Here is a 15088-nt window from a genome sequence, read left to right as displayed (position 1 = left end):
TAATGTTTACCAGAAAATTACTTTAGTGTTTTACTGGGAATGTTAATTTCTTCCCAGGAAAGAGGTTGCACATTACATCATATACAAAGATTCCTTCCTACACCAGGTTTGGGACAAATTCTCTTTTATAGCAGTCAGAGTGTTTAAAGGTAATGGCCATGGAAGTCATGTGACAATGTGAAGAATTGGAAGCTGAACAGCAGAGTGGTTCTGTGTGTTGGTTTTGTGGCCAAATCAACCTGGGTGTTCAACCTTAAGCCTCAGTTTATTCATATGTAAAATGGTGGTGATAATCACTATCTCATTGGGGAGGGAATATTAATAAATACTATTTTATTCTTGTTATTTTCTCTGAATTTTTACAATTGATCACTTTCATAGTCATCATAATAAATAATATTTATTATAATGATAAAATCTTCATAGCAACCAGGATCTGTGTTTATACCTACCATGGCCCCTTTCAAGGCCCCAAGGTAACTTATAAAAATTTAGAAAATATTTGGGCACCAAGATCTTAGGAAACATTGAACACTGAGTTTCCCACACTACAGGACTCAGGCAAAGTCCTAGACCAAATCCAATTCTGAGCAAAGTTTTCACATACACAAAAATGTGTAAGTAGAACTGATTCCTCCCAAAAGCCCATTACCATGGTAACCCACTAAACAAAATAGGCTCAAAGGAAGTATTTTTAAGGCTTTCTTATTCAGAGACCTTGGTGCAGAAATCTTCTTTGTCTTCTAAACAGACCATCAGCAAGTTCCTGTTGCTCTCTGTCAAACATCAGAAGTCCAGATCAACTCAGGCTTATAGTCACACAAGGGAACATACCTTCTTCCCTTTCTCCACCTTCAAACTCGTCTGGAGACCGCAGCCGACCTTTGGTTTGGTGGCCTGCTTGTTCAGCAGTGGAGGCCTCTCCAGCATGAAAGAAAAAAGAGAATCCATCCGGCCACTGTCATTTCATTCTGGGAGCCCCCTGAGCTGCCAGGACAGAGGCACAGCAAGCCCCGCCTCAACTACATCAGGCCTCTGTATGATTAGTCATATGGCTCCTTGGCAAAAGCAATGTCCATATTTTAAGAAATAAATTAAAGAAGCATTTAATGGAAATGCAATTTTAAATACATTTTTAAATCCTTTTCTGTTTTACAGTCAATAATGCACTTACAACACCTATCTCAACAATCGTCACACTTTAGTGTAATTCCCTACTTAATCATCTAATGCCCTTACTGGACTGAGCTGGGGGTTCTGGAAAGAGCTGTGTGTGCCTTGTTCGGTGCTATGCTATCTGGAGCCCAGCTCAGTGCCTGATGAGCCAATGTACAGAGCACAGGTGACCAAATAAATACTCAATCGTAGTTGATTACTTGAAATTGTAAAAGACAAAATGTACCAGACATTTAAGGAGATGGTGATTTTATTAGGTTACTGCAACAGGGAGAATATTCATTTTGTCAAAGAAAGGGAGGGGATCTGGGCTTTTATAGAGTTGGGGAAACAAAGGAGTCATCCTTGAGTCTCATGCAGGACTGAGACAGGTCCTACCTTGGCATACGTGGGGCAGTTAGCCATTTCCCAGAACACAAGGGTGGAGGGGATTTCTCCACCCATGCTGCTCCTCTAGGAACACAGTGCTCAGATAAAGTGCAACACTGTCAGAACAAAGTCTGTAAAACATTTAGCACCGAGACTAGGAGCACTTGGTAGGCCCTTCTAAGTGGTAACAACTGTTGTATCAAATCAGCAGAAGAGTAAAGGGATCCTTCCCAGGACCACATCACTAAGTTTCCTCATCAGTCGCTGTTCCCACTGGTGCCTGAGGTTCTTGGCTGCTTCTTACTCTAGGCTGCCTTCCAGGCTCCTGGCAATTTAAAGGACCCTCACTGGTTTCCTCTCATCACTCTCACTTATCAGATGATGCCTACTTATCAGGCCATCTCCCTTGGAGGCCCGTCTTCATCCAGCACAGTGCCAAGAACGTCCCACATAGTACGTGCTCCATAAACACATAGATTAATCTATGACAGAGAGCCCGAGCTTTAGAAAATCAAATGTCACACTTATGATAACAATTGTCCCTGTTTTCCCTCTTGATAATGCACATATTTGGCTGCAGAAAGATGTGGGCTTATGCCATTAGGCAAGAATTTACCTAATGTGACTCCTATGTCACATTTTAGAATCATCCTTTTAAAACATTGAATGCTCCTGTGCTAAACACATTACATTGCCCATGTCCACACTTAGACTCATCTACCACCTTCCCATACATTAACACAGCCTCCTAAGTCTTCCCTGCAATTGGTACTCATTGGCTTGGTTTTTCCCTACTCAAAATAGAGTCCAGCATTAACTGCAGAGTTGGAGATTCTACTGTACAAGCCCTTCAATGGATCATTTATAAAGGTATGAAACAAGACTGACCCAGACCAACCCCTGAGGAACCCCACCGTGTTTACCCTTTTCCTTCTAAACAGTGTGCATTTCTACCTACTCATTTTGCTTCCTATCTCTAAGCCAGTACTGAATCTGAGACAAAGTACCCTCACCCAACCTATGGTGACAATAGTTCCTATTAAATTGTACCTTGGGGTCTCACAGAGCACAAAATGCCACCTGAGGGGCAGAGGCAATTCATAGTGTACTGATGTGACATTTTACTCCTCACTGTGCCATTTAAGAACCATTTAACCCAAAGGTTAAATGCTGTTCCCATAGAAATTCAGGCACAACAGATGGCCAGCAGAGGCACAATGGAATATTCAAAACCCAGGTTTCATCAGGAGCATTTATTTAGTAGATGGGGTTTCAGAATCCTGAAGACTTCAGCATGAAGATGTGCCCATTTAGGACAGTTGCTTTCTTTGGAATGAGGCTTTGTCAATTGTTTTATAGAACTTTGGAGGACTCTACAGGAATTTAATATCCTTAATACCCATGAGCCAAAAATTACTCTCCTTAGCTCAGGTTGCACCTGCGCTGCTTTTAGCACTTGTTAACTTCAAGATTCATCAAGGAGGACTTGAGCAGCCCTCCTGTTCAGAGCCCTCTCCTCTACCCCCACTGCAACTAGAAAGCCTCTCTGTCATTGAACTTCTCATCCTGTGAGGCAATTATTTGCTTATGTATTTCTCCAGAACATGAGTTGATTTATGGTCGGGATCACATTGCATTCATCTCTATGTCACAAGAGCCTAGAACATAGTAGGCACCTACCACATATTTGTTGAATGACTGAATGAATATATAAATGAACAAACAAACCACACATCACCCTTCCCCATCCCCAGCATAACCATTCTACTTGAAACAGGAGCCATGAAATGGGAGCAAGGCTTATTAAGGAAACCAGGCAAGTAGCCAATATGTTTCACCCCTTTTCCTTCACAAAGCCAAGGTTCCACACCTGGCAGGGCACATCCTAGGGGCTCAATTGAGACCTGGGACATGGCCCTCCTCACACCCCACGTCCATTTTCCTGCATCAGAAGCACAAATGCCTTTTTTAATTCAAGTTATAGATTTTTTAAAATCCTGAGTACTACTGTGAAGGAAAAGCTGGGCTGGTCTAACAAGATAACTCACAAGTCTAGGAATGTGAAGGAGAGGCTGGGCTGGGCTAACAAGATAACACACAAATCTAAGTATTGGAATACTGATCTGAGTTCTGCTAGACTAACTTGTAAATCTAGGTTAATTAGTGTTGGTTTGCTGTTCATGTTTTTTGCTAGCCAGCTGGGTTTTCAAAGATACATATCTGGCTTTGGAATGTTGGTTTGCTGCCTCCCTGCCTCCACTTTTGTGATGATAATGCTGCTAAAGCTGTTCCATGCCTATTGGCCAAATACCCCAAGCTTGTACTTTACCCTATAAAACCTCATGTGCACATCTTGAAGGTGCTCAGAGCTTCGGAGCAGAAGCCCCTCTGAGCCCGCCGGCGTAATACATCTGAGTACTCCAACCCTCCAAGTGGTGCTTGTTTCTTGACTGGCCTGTCATTTCCGTAACACTACTATCCTGCAGTCTGTAATTTATATTAAGTACAGCATTAACTGCTCGCTAGTTCCAAGCTACTCTCCTGAGTGGTCCATCACCCTAAGGGGAACATCACTCTACAGGTGGCAGCTAGTGTTTGAAAGACTGTGATAGAAAGCCACACCACACAGATGACACCTACAACTTTCTAAAAACCATCTTTAACAACTCCTAGTAGTGATAGTGAGCTATGCTTTTTCACTGATATGGTCTTCAAGATACGTGGCTTGGCTAAAAGTATTACAAAGGCTCTTCCTGCTCTAGCATAAATAGAATAAATAAATCTAGCAAATGCAGTAGTCTGTATCCTTTGAAATGTACCTGAAGCTTGATTCCACACAGAAGAGCTACTGATTTGGGGGATTCTTGCTGCTGGGATCTAACTGTAAAGTTAGCTGAGTTCAGAGTATTTTCACAGTTTCCTTTTCTGGAGGTATGGTGACAAAGATTTTCTCCTCTACCAAATTCCAATCAGTATCCTCTGAGCTCTTTGTCCAATAAGCCCCATCCTTGGGCATGTTCTCAAGAGCCCAATTTTAGCAAGAATCCTACTAAGGCAGTTTAGCCAGAATCTCCCATCCTGGGCATCTTCACACCTAATTCCCCAGGTGACGTCTCATCATCCTAGCCTGCCTTCAGGAAGAGTCCCATCAGATCATTTTAGCCAGAATCCCTCCCTTACCCTTGATGTTTACTCTTAATTTTTCATCCAACAACCCCAGCACACACATTGTTCCTTAGCTATAAATTCCCACTTTTCCTTGCTGTGTTAGGAGTTTAGCCCAATCTCTCTCCCTCACAGAAAAACCCCACTGCACTAGTCCCTGTACCCATCTCAGTAGTCCTGAATAAAGTCTGCCTTACCGATCTAACGAGCGTCATGAAAAATTTTTTTAACAATGGTCAAAAGACCTCCAAGATCAGATCCAATCACTTGGGGGCCTGCTTGCTACTAAATGTGAGCATGTGTGGCAGGTTTGGTCTGAAACTTGCTTTTATCAAAATCTTGTAGAAAGTTATGAGCAGGAACATATAACCCTCTGTAGCTTCTAATCATTTAAAGCTACTTACATTGCCAAAAAGAACCTAATGGTTGTGAGACAGGATGGAAGAGGGCAAGGCACAGCCATTCAAGGAATGCCACAGCAATTAACATCAAAATGGTGAAACATTCAACCCCCAGTAGGCCTTGAAGCTCAGGATGATAAGAGATTTAACTTCTAGCAGATCTTGAGCTTCATTATACGCCCATTGTGATATCAACATGGTGAATAACACGTCCACAGGCACCATGGCAGTCCCAAGGCTAGCCACAAAAGGTCATAGAGTGGGAAATGGCTAACTTCCTGGGAATCCCAGCCCCTTCCCCAGGCTACTTGAATGGTCCTTCCACTTATTAGCATATGAAGCCACCAAGCCCATAAAAACCAGCAACAAGTTGCCTCGCGGCCGCCCCCTCTCTCCCTCTTCAGAGACAGCCCACACTCTGTCTATGGAGTGTGTACCCACTTTTAATCTGAGACCCAACCCCCACACCTCATGGCCTTTCTCTTGCCTTTCAATGCATCTCTCTGAATAAATCTACCTTTACTCAACTGTGGCTCACTCTTGAATTCTTTCCTGCGCAAAGCCAAGGACCCACACTTGGCGGGGCACGTCCCTAGGGCTCAACCGAGACCTGGGACATGGCCCTCCTCATGCCCCACATCTGTTTTCCTGCATTAGTTGTACAAGAGCAAATTAGTTTGGGTCATTTCACAACACCTACCTCAGCGATGATGCAGACTGAGGGTCAGAATCTTGAAGATCTGTCCAGTTGCAACAGTCCACAATTTCCCAATTTCCCTCAAATGTGCACAGCATCTACCTCCCATGCCGGGAAACAATTATATAACCATGAAAATGCTCCTTGTCTTTCAATCTTCATTTTCATGTTGATCTCTTCAGTCAATGGTAGATAAAGAAACTAACTAGATTGTTCCAAAGCCAGCAGTCCCTATTTTCAAAGGTGCTATTAAGGAGTGATGGCATAATTGATGTTAGCAATCACTGGAACTCAACAATAAGGCCCCCTGAGAGGACGAAGTGGATGTGTTCTCCCGCCTACCTGTCCAAGGAGGCGTCCCCCTGAGTCATGCCACAGGAGAGGGGGCATTATTTGAAGAATGAAGCTGTCCCACTCCCTTCCTTTACTTGTCTGGACTGAAAGCCTCTTACTGATGCCTCCTGCTGCTCTTTCAACGGAGGGCCCTTTCTCCTGCAGCGGGAGTTCTGCCATTGCAGGAGAAAACCAGCTGTAGATCAGGAAATTGGACTTTAAACTCTCCTTAGGTACCTGGCACTGGCAGGCAGAGGTGGCAACGTGAACTACCAGTTGTTTCCATGGGAACGTGAAGCAGTCTGGACGTGCAATGTGAGCATTAACCAGCACTGCTCCATGGACACGCAACCCTTCTATCTCTTAAGGAGGAGTCCCAAACTCAATTCAAACCAATACTTTATAGAACACCTACTATGGGCCAAGCACTGTGCTGCTGTGAGTACAAAGGTAAATAAAATAGAGTCCTTTGCCTTCATGAAACTCCAGCCTAACAGACTGGAGTGTGTTCTGAAAAGGAAGATCCCAGGTAGAGGAACATAACCGAGTCTGATTTAACCATTCCTAGATGTGTGAAATCAGAAACCTAAAAGGTGAGTCAGGGTAATAGAGGGAGAGAACTTCTTCGATAGACGCATGTGTGTTTGTTGACAATATATATTTAACATTTTTTCACCACTCGGGATGAGTGGTCAGAAACATCTGAAGATCCTGTCCCAGCGCAAATGATCCCCAAACCCCACTTCATATTAAAATTCCCCAAGGTGCTTATAAAAAGGACAGAGTTCCAGTCCTTACCCTTAATAATTATATTTGGTAGATTTGGGGTGAGGTCCTGGAAACTACTGATTAAACACTTCAGGTGATTTTGATGAGGCCTGCTCTGCAGCCCAGTTCCCTAGAAAACTAATTTATTTCCTCTGTCCCATGTCCCAAAGGAGGTCTTTGTCTGAGGCCAGTCTACATTCCAACTTAGGGTGGGGAGTGGAATTTCTTTGTCTTTGTGTTTTCATGGCATTTGATTATTTCGCTTATTAGTTATCTAAAGTGGCCTCAGTGGCCTCCCCAACTTCCAGGTTTCCCCAATAACTAAAGAGTCCAACTTTGTGACTCTGGGGGCTGACTTCAAGCAGCCAGTCCCCTACCTGACTTCCCTTACTCCTGACCCCAGCCTACAGCTCCAGAGTTTATCAAGGCTGTCTCTTTCTCAACGATTTTTCTAGGTCCTTTCCAGGAGGATGACCAATTGTCCTGGTTGGTCCAGGACAGAAAGGTTTACTGGAACTTTCAGTGATATAAACAGGAAACATCCAGGAAGCTCAGGATGAGTTAGTCACTGTGGCAAGAAGCTTGGCCTTCTACAAACAGCTGTGCTTCTGTAACAGCTGAAATGGTAGAAAGACAGGTCAGGAAGAACAACAACAAGAGTTAATGCTTCCTAGTAGGGCTGGTTTCTTTGACTCCAACCATTTCTAAGCCTTCTTTGTTTTCATCCATCTAACTTCTACCTAGATCCATGGAAACAGGAGTAAGAACTAGAATTTGAACTGTCTTGTCAATTTTAGCTGCTGGCTGCCCACAGACACTTAGACATGCCAAGTTTTACCTGGCTCTCATGCTGTTTTGGGAGAGAATAATTAATAAACCAGTGTCCGTGTTTGTGAGCATTGTCAGTCCACACAATCAGATCCCTCTCTCTGGCTCCAGATAATCAGAAGTATGTGTCTTCAGGTCCGTGGCTTGAAGGACTGTAGCAGATCCAAGTGACAGGCCTCCTGCAGAGAACTGCTCCGTTCCTTGTAATCTGTGGTAGAGCAAGAATTAGAAAGAGGGTTATGTGAAATCCCTTTTCCTCCAAGTTGAGTCTGGTCTCTGAGACCCCCGACTTGGGGAGTTTTACTTTCTGCTGCTCAGGGAGGAAGAAATGAGCCAGTATTCACTGAGAACCAACTACATGTTGGGGCCCACCACAGCTCTTTTAAAAGCGCCTCTCTCTTCATCCTCAGATCAAACCTAGGAAGAAGATCTTTACAATTCCCCCTGACAAATGAGGAACTCGATATACAGACAACCTAGGTAGCAGAGTCAAGCTTATAGAGTTAAAAGGTGCAGAGCAGGGATCCAAGCAGCAGAAACGGACTGAGCAGCAGCTTCTCCTTCACCTGGCATGCTCTGCTTCTCCCCACGGGGCTCCTGCTCCTTTCCCATGTTCAGTTTAATTAACACAGAGCAGGCAAGGAGGAAGCTTTTCAAAACCCAGATCTCAGCAGTGGGAGCTCCCAGGATCCCTCACTTCCTCTGAGCAGCACCTGGATTCTTAGACAGCAGGGCAGCATGCAGGCACGCTCTCAGATTTGTCCCCAACAAGCAACCCATTTTGACCCTGACGTCTCCTGACTCTGGCAGGGACCCGACACTGCCCTTCCCACTGGGTGATCGTCCCCTTGCCCAGCCTGTCTCCCCCTGGGCCTCTCAGCTAGTCTCCTAGCTTTCTCAGCTGCTGGATGTTTCCAGAGGATTCTAACAAGGTTTCTCTGCATCTGAGATGATTCACTTACATCCATTATGCCTCTTCTTTTTATAAGACTTAAGAAAAAATGTCATTTCTATCTAGATTGACTGGTGTGTGGAGAAGCTGGTAGGTCTTTCTAGAGTTCACAGGCCATATATTGTTCATCAGTCCCAAGAGTTTAGTCAGGAATGAATCGATGCAACCCTGCACAACACCACATCCACAAGCTTTCCCTGGCTTTTCCATAAGGTAGAGCTTTTTTCCACCAACCCTGAACCTTCAGGTTCACTGATGTTCCCTCAAGGGGTTATCCTCTTCCAGTCAGAGGCCAAGCTCAGATACCAAATAAGAAACCTGGAAAAAGTCCCCATTTCCACGTCAGAAGTTCCATATCCCTCTTCTCCAAAAAGCTGAGGCATAATGCAAATGCTATTTTCAGGAGGAATTCTGAGTATTTGGTTACTGCCCCCAGGTAAGTAGGAATATTTAATTTTTAATTATAACCACAGTTACAGTGATATCAAAATGTATGTACAGATTCTTACTTTCAACACTCTTTTCTGTCTAGATTGGTACTTAGGCTTTAGAATTAGATGGACAGCAGAGATTTTCAGATTCTTACGTTGTGCGGGTCATGGAGAAGAAAGGCAAGACAAACCCCTACTGGCAAAAATAGAGGAGAAACGAGTATCTTGGATCTCTTTGTAGACTGTTTATTCTCTGTGATGACATGTTAAGGTTGGAGCCTAGATGTCACACCTGATCTAACTCTTAACTCACAATGTTCAAATTTCTAAAAGACAACCTGGCTTCCCCTGTTCTGATATTGGGGGAAAAACAATGGTATCATATTATATGTTCCCTATAAATTATCTGCTGTTCTTTTTAACCTGGGTGTATCTTGACTCAAGCCAACTGTTTGTGTTAGCAGAAGGTGCCCCAAAGTATATTTGACCTGCAGATTCCTTCCTCAGATACATCATCTGTCTCACAGACAGCAATGTTTTACTTCAGCATCCAATTCAGCTAAGACAGTAAAGGCCCACTTCCTTAAACCTGCCCCCAGATCACCTACTACAAGCTCCAACCCTGGGAGTCCATCCTAGGACCTCCCCTCTCCTTGCCCTGCCATGTGTCTCCATGGCATTCATTCTCCCTCACTGCAAGTCCATAGGCACAATTCTGTTTGATCACAGTGTGTCTCTGGTGCCTTTCCACTGGGGGCACTGATAGAGCGAGCGAGCACAGGGGTTCCAGGACCAACACTGCCGCTCAATAACTAAATCCTTGAGTAAATCACTCCCTTTCTCTGGGCCTCATTTCTCACCTGGAAAATAGAAAAGCAGATGTGACTTAAGATGGCCATAAATAATCTATGTGCAAGCATAAAATTCACTTTACTTTTATAAGTACTTGAATTTTTCTTTTATGAGTACTCATTCATTCTCAGAAATGAAACTAAATTTTTGCCAGTCTGGAAAATGACCCAATCTAGTAAGTTTCTTTAGAGAGATAGATAGAAATGATAGATCATTTCAGGTTTAAAATGCCACTTTCTTAAGTAACATCATCATTATCTTCAGCCACCTTGCTGTCCTAAGTCGTCTACCCACTGCACCTGATTCCTGCCAGTCTGACAGCTTCCAGGGCGTTCACCCTTGACTCCGGTCCCACAAGTCCAAGTTTGTGGAGGACAATCCAAACACCTGGGTGGGCAGAGGTAATAAAGACGTTATCCATCAGATTCTCGGCAATAATACCTGGCTGTTGAAAGCCATATCAAAATGTTGACATTTGTTCAGATATGCACCTGGGGATTTTCAGTAACAGGACGACAAGGACAAAGCAGTGGGTTCAAACAGCTTACTGTGAGCCTTAGGGTGACCAAAAAGAACTTTTGCTGAGTCATGCAAAATATTAAAGACAGGGAAAAAGAGACTAGGGAGTAGAAAACAGCAGTGAGGTATATGTGAGAACCCAAGTGAGGAAACCAGCATGGCAGAGAAAGAAGGAAGGAGAAAGCCAGGGAATCCTGCAGAGCAAGAAGTGGTGAAATTTGATAACAGCCTCAGCATGTGGGTGGGTGAAAAGGAGAATGATGTCCAAAATGACCTCTTCTACCACAGACCTGGGGACACAGCATGCTGTGGGAGGAGGCTAGGTCTTTGGAAAAAAAAAAACCAAACACATTATGACTTAATCATCCTACACTTAGCAAAGGCAGGGCTTGTTATGAATAGAAATATCCTGAATCAGCTAGGCAAATTCAGAGATAAAAGCAAGGAGGGGAATCATCTCCTTAGTTTTAGAAAAAAAAATTTGGAAGGTAATAAGGTTGTGATGAAAGCAGGTGGAAAGGCATAAGAATTTTAAGTAGGACTAATGTTCATTGAAATACATTTTAAAGTTGGAAACAATAACATGCCTATCACATGGTAAATTTCAATAATTGCAGATAGTTACCTGTACACAAGTTTGAGCTCTCCTACAAAGTTAAGAAGTCCTTCTGAAGTTTTCTCTTAGTATTCTCCCTCCAAAGTGCCTCACGCATTGCCTTCCCTGTAGTAAGTACTCAACAAATGTCAGTTGAAAGAATAAATGAAGTCAGTTAATAATTCTATTTGTCCTTCTTTGGTCCTGCTAAAGGAAAGGACAAGGTATGATTAACCACAAACTAGACGATTACTGTATGTAAAATGAATTCACCTGGACTCACAGACGGTCACAGGTAGAAGGAATTTTAGAAATCATCAAGTCCTGTGGTGTTCAGGCTGTTCTCTGTTCCACCACGTTGTGGTGGGGAGTAGCCCATACTCAGCTTCAATCAGAGCAACTCAGCCTTTATCTGTTTTATATATTGGGCTTCTGAATAAAATTTCACCTGGGCGAAGTTTTTGAAGACAAGCAAAATCTGAAAACCATTGAATCTGAAACCCTCTCATTTCATAAGATAAAGAAACAGCAGATGAAAGATGCAGAGCTGTGGCTAGAAAACAGTCCTTCTGACACTTTTTCCAACGTTCTTCCTAACATGTCAATGAGCCCTGAATTGGGGGTATGTTTTTTCAAGCCACTTCCACGTAGAGTTGCTAGATGAAACAGCTGATGCCCATTAAATTTGAATATCAGATAAACAAAAAATATTTTAGTATGTCTCGGATACAGCCTATCACATAGTAAATGTCCAGCTGTCCAAACACCAGGGTCCATAAGTGCTCCATCTTAGAAGCTGCAGCAACACTGAGGCTTTCAGTGTATTGCTATCAAGAGACTACTCTTTAACTCCCAGTTTGAAGGATAAAAACCCAGCTCATAAATCATACTCCCCAGTGTGCTATTATGGATGGAGTCAGGATCAAGCACCATTACCACAACAATCCTGGCCATTCATTAGGGAAAAATGATGGCTTCCCTGGTGAAGGTGGAAGACACAACTGGTCAGTGTTATCTTAAAGATAATGCCCTACGCATGTTCACAATTTAGTGGATCAAGTGGATGAGCCCATTTGGGATTGTTGAGAATATGTGTCTGTGTAAGGGAGCCGTAATATCTGTGCTGCTGACTTTGGGGGCCCACTAAACAATCAAACCATAAATCATCAGTTGCTTCCTTGTCTTTGGCATCAAATTGGGTTTCTTTCCAGGTAAACTAGTATCTCTTCACTTCTGGTTCCTTCCCATTATGAGCTCCATCACATATGGCATTTGCCAAGCATACTGATGGACACAGAGATGGGTAAAGTAAGACCCCCCTCCTTGATATGCCCACATTTCAGAAAGGGAGGCAAACATGAAATATACAAATATAATGTAGAATGCTGAGTGCTGTAATGGGGGTAAATAAGCATGAACCACTTTGATGAGCACAGGAGGGGCATGTGAGATAGAAGCAAACTGGAAGTTAGACAAGACAAGAGGGGAAGGTGCCACCATAGGGGCAGGACAGCATGCTCAAAGGCCCAGAGGCATGAAATGCCACAGTGCGCTCGAGGAACTAGGAACAGTTTGGTGGTCCTCAAGCATAAGTTTCAGGAAGAAAAATAATGACGAGGTTAAAAATCTGACCTGACTTTTTAACATAAAACAGAAAACCACTAGAAAAGCTTTAGGTAGGAAAGTGACATGGTCAGATGTAGGTTTTGGGTAAAGCTGCCTGGAGGCAGTATGGAAAGGGATGCGGAGTGGGATGTAGGGCAAGGGGGAAAGGGAATAATGACAAGCATCAAAGAGTAATGCCTGATCCACACAGAAGATGGAGACAGTCTCAACTAGGGTAATGAGAAGGGAAAGGCGAGATGGGCTTGAGAAATATTTAGGAGGTCAAGTAGGCAAGATGTGGTAGTTGGTTGTATGTGAATGTTAAGAAGGAAAAGAGAGGATGACGCCCAGGTGACCAGGTGGGTAATATTCTGCCTAAATAGACAGAAGTTCCCCTGTGGACTCTCAGATACCCCTGTGTCCACTCCTGTCATCACAGACTGAAGTGTGTAAGCATTTGTGGTTTATTTGTTTCGTGGCAGTCTGCCCCTCTAGCCTGAGAACGCGGTGGGGCAGAGCCACGTCTGGTTTGCTCCTCCTGGTGTCACCAGCGCTAGCAAAGCAAGGGGCACACAGTCAGCACTGAATAAACAGTTGTCAGAGAAAAAGACAAATACCGAATACTGCATGGTATTATTTATATGATATTAAAAAAAAAAAAAAAGAGCCTAACTCCTAGAAAGAGAGAATAGCAAAGTGGCTGTCAGGGGCTGCGGGTTGGAACAAACAGGGAGAAGTTGGTAAATGGGTACAAACCTTCAGTTACAAGAAAAACCAGGTCTGAGGACCCAGTGTAGAACATGGTGTACCTATAGTTGATAACACTGTGTTGTATAATTGGAATCTTCTAACAGAGGAGAACTTAAATGTTCTCACCCCACCAAAAAATGTGGGGTGATAGATGTGTTAATTAACTTGGTGAGAGGAATGCTTTCACAATGTATATATAATCTCAAATCATCACGCTGAATACTTTAAAGATCTTAGAATTCTGTCAGTTATAACTTAATAAGGCTAAATAAATGGTTGCCAAAAACTACAGAATGAGAAAGAGAATATATAAGGGAAAAAACACTTTCAATGAGTTCTTTTTGGACACAGTGAGTTTGAAATGACTGTGCAAAAATCCAGGTGTAGATAACCAGGAGGCAGCTGGAAATGAGTCTGAAACTCAGGGAGATTAGGTTTGAAGATAAAGACTTGAAAGTTACCAGCATGTAATGAAAGCCTGAAAGTGAGAAGAGTATCAGACGCAGACCCTAATGAAATTCAACATTCAAAGAGATTTACTTCCTCCTATTTCTTAGCCAATTACCTTTGCCTTCTGGAAGTACAGTCACTGTCCCCTGGGCAGCTCCCAGAGGGAGCGTATGACACAGCTCCGGGGGACACAGTGCTACAGTGTGCACCAGGGGGGGCCCACACACACCTTTATGATCTTTCCAAGGAGACATCATATGCATATTCTATCTTCCCCTCTTTTTGCCAACCAGGTTCTCTAAACAACCCCTAATATCCAGGACAATCCTCTTCTATGAAATCCTCCCCAATGGACCATAGAGTAGCAATTATCCTGAATATCCTGGCCATCAAATAGCAAACTGCCACTCTGCTTAATCAAAATGTAGAAATCTTAATTCATTCTCAGTTGTTTTTCAAATTAAATACCTTTGTTTGACACCTACCTTTAACAACAAATTCAGCCTGCCTTGAAGTCCCAATGGTCTATCACCATTGGGCTTATTGTTTCTATTCTGTTGACTGTGTGCTTGGCCACTGCAGCAGTCTGTATGCTTTGCCCTAGTACAGACCCTGAAGAGATCACAGGCTGTGTCAGTTAAGGTCACTGGGCCTCCTGGATTTTCAAACACCATTCTATTGAAAATATTAACCCCACAACCAGGTGATATGTCAAACTATATATTTTGGCTCAGTAAATGTGGTTGGGGCAGGAATGCTTGATTGACAGGTATTTATAATTTTTATGCTTTTTAAGAAATATATATGCTTTTTAGAAATAACAACCAAAATAGGAAGCTGGGCTTCTAAATTTCTGGCTTTGCCTAAAGCCCACAGGGTTTCTTTAACTTGAAAGTTAAAAAAAAAAACTAAAAGGGATAATGTCCAAGGTCAATATGATAAATATATTTAAGCCTATATGCCAATATAATAACTTGTCAGTGATGGATCAATTAGGAATGAATTTATCTGTAAATAACACGGAGACTTTTTTCCTTCCAACATGTTCAGAGTTAAGAAGTCCCGGACTAGCAGAGTAGCTGCCCAGGGGGGCCCGTCGAGACCCAGGCTCCTCCTGCCTGTCCTCTCTGCCATCCTTAGTAATACTGGCTTTATCCCCACGCTGGTCATCTCGTGGACAGTGATGGTTGCTCCACT

This window comes from Camelus dromedarius, chromosome 8 (assembly GCF_036321535.1).
Source record: "Camelus dromedarius isolate mCamDro1 chromosome 8, mCamDro1.pat, whole genome shotgun sequence".
Classification (NCBI taxonomy): Eukaryota; Metazoa; Chordata; class Mammalia; order Artiodactyla; family Camelidae; genus Camelus; species Camelus dromedarius.
Note: the sequence above shows the minus strand (reverse complement) of the source record.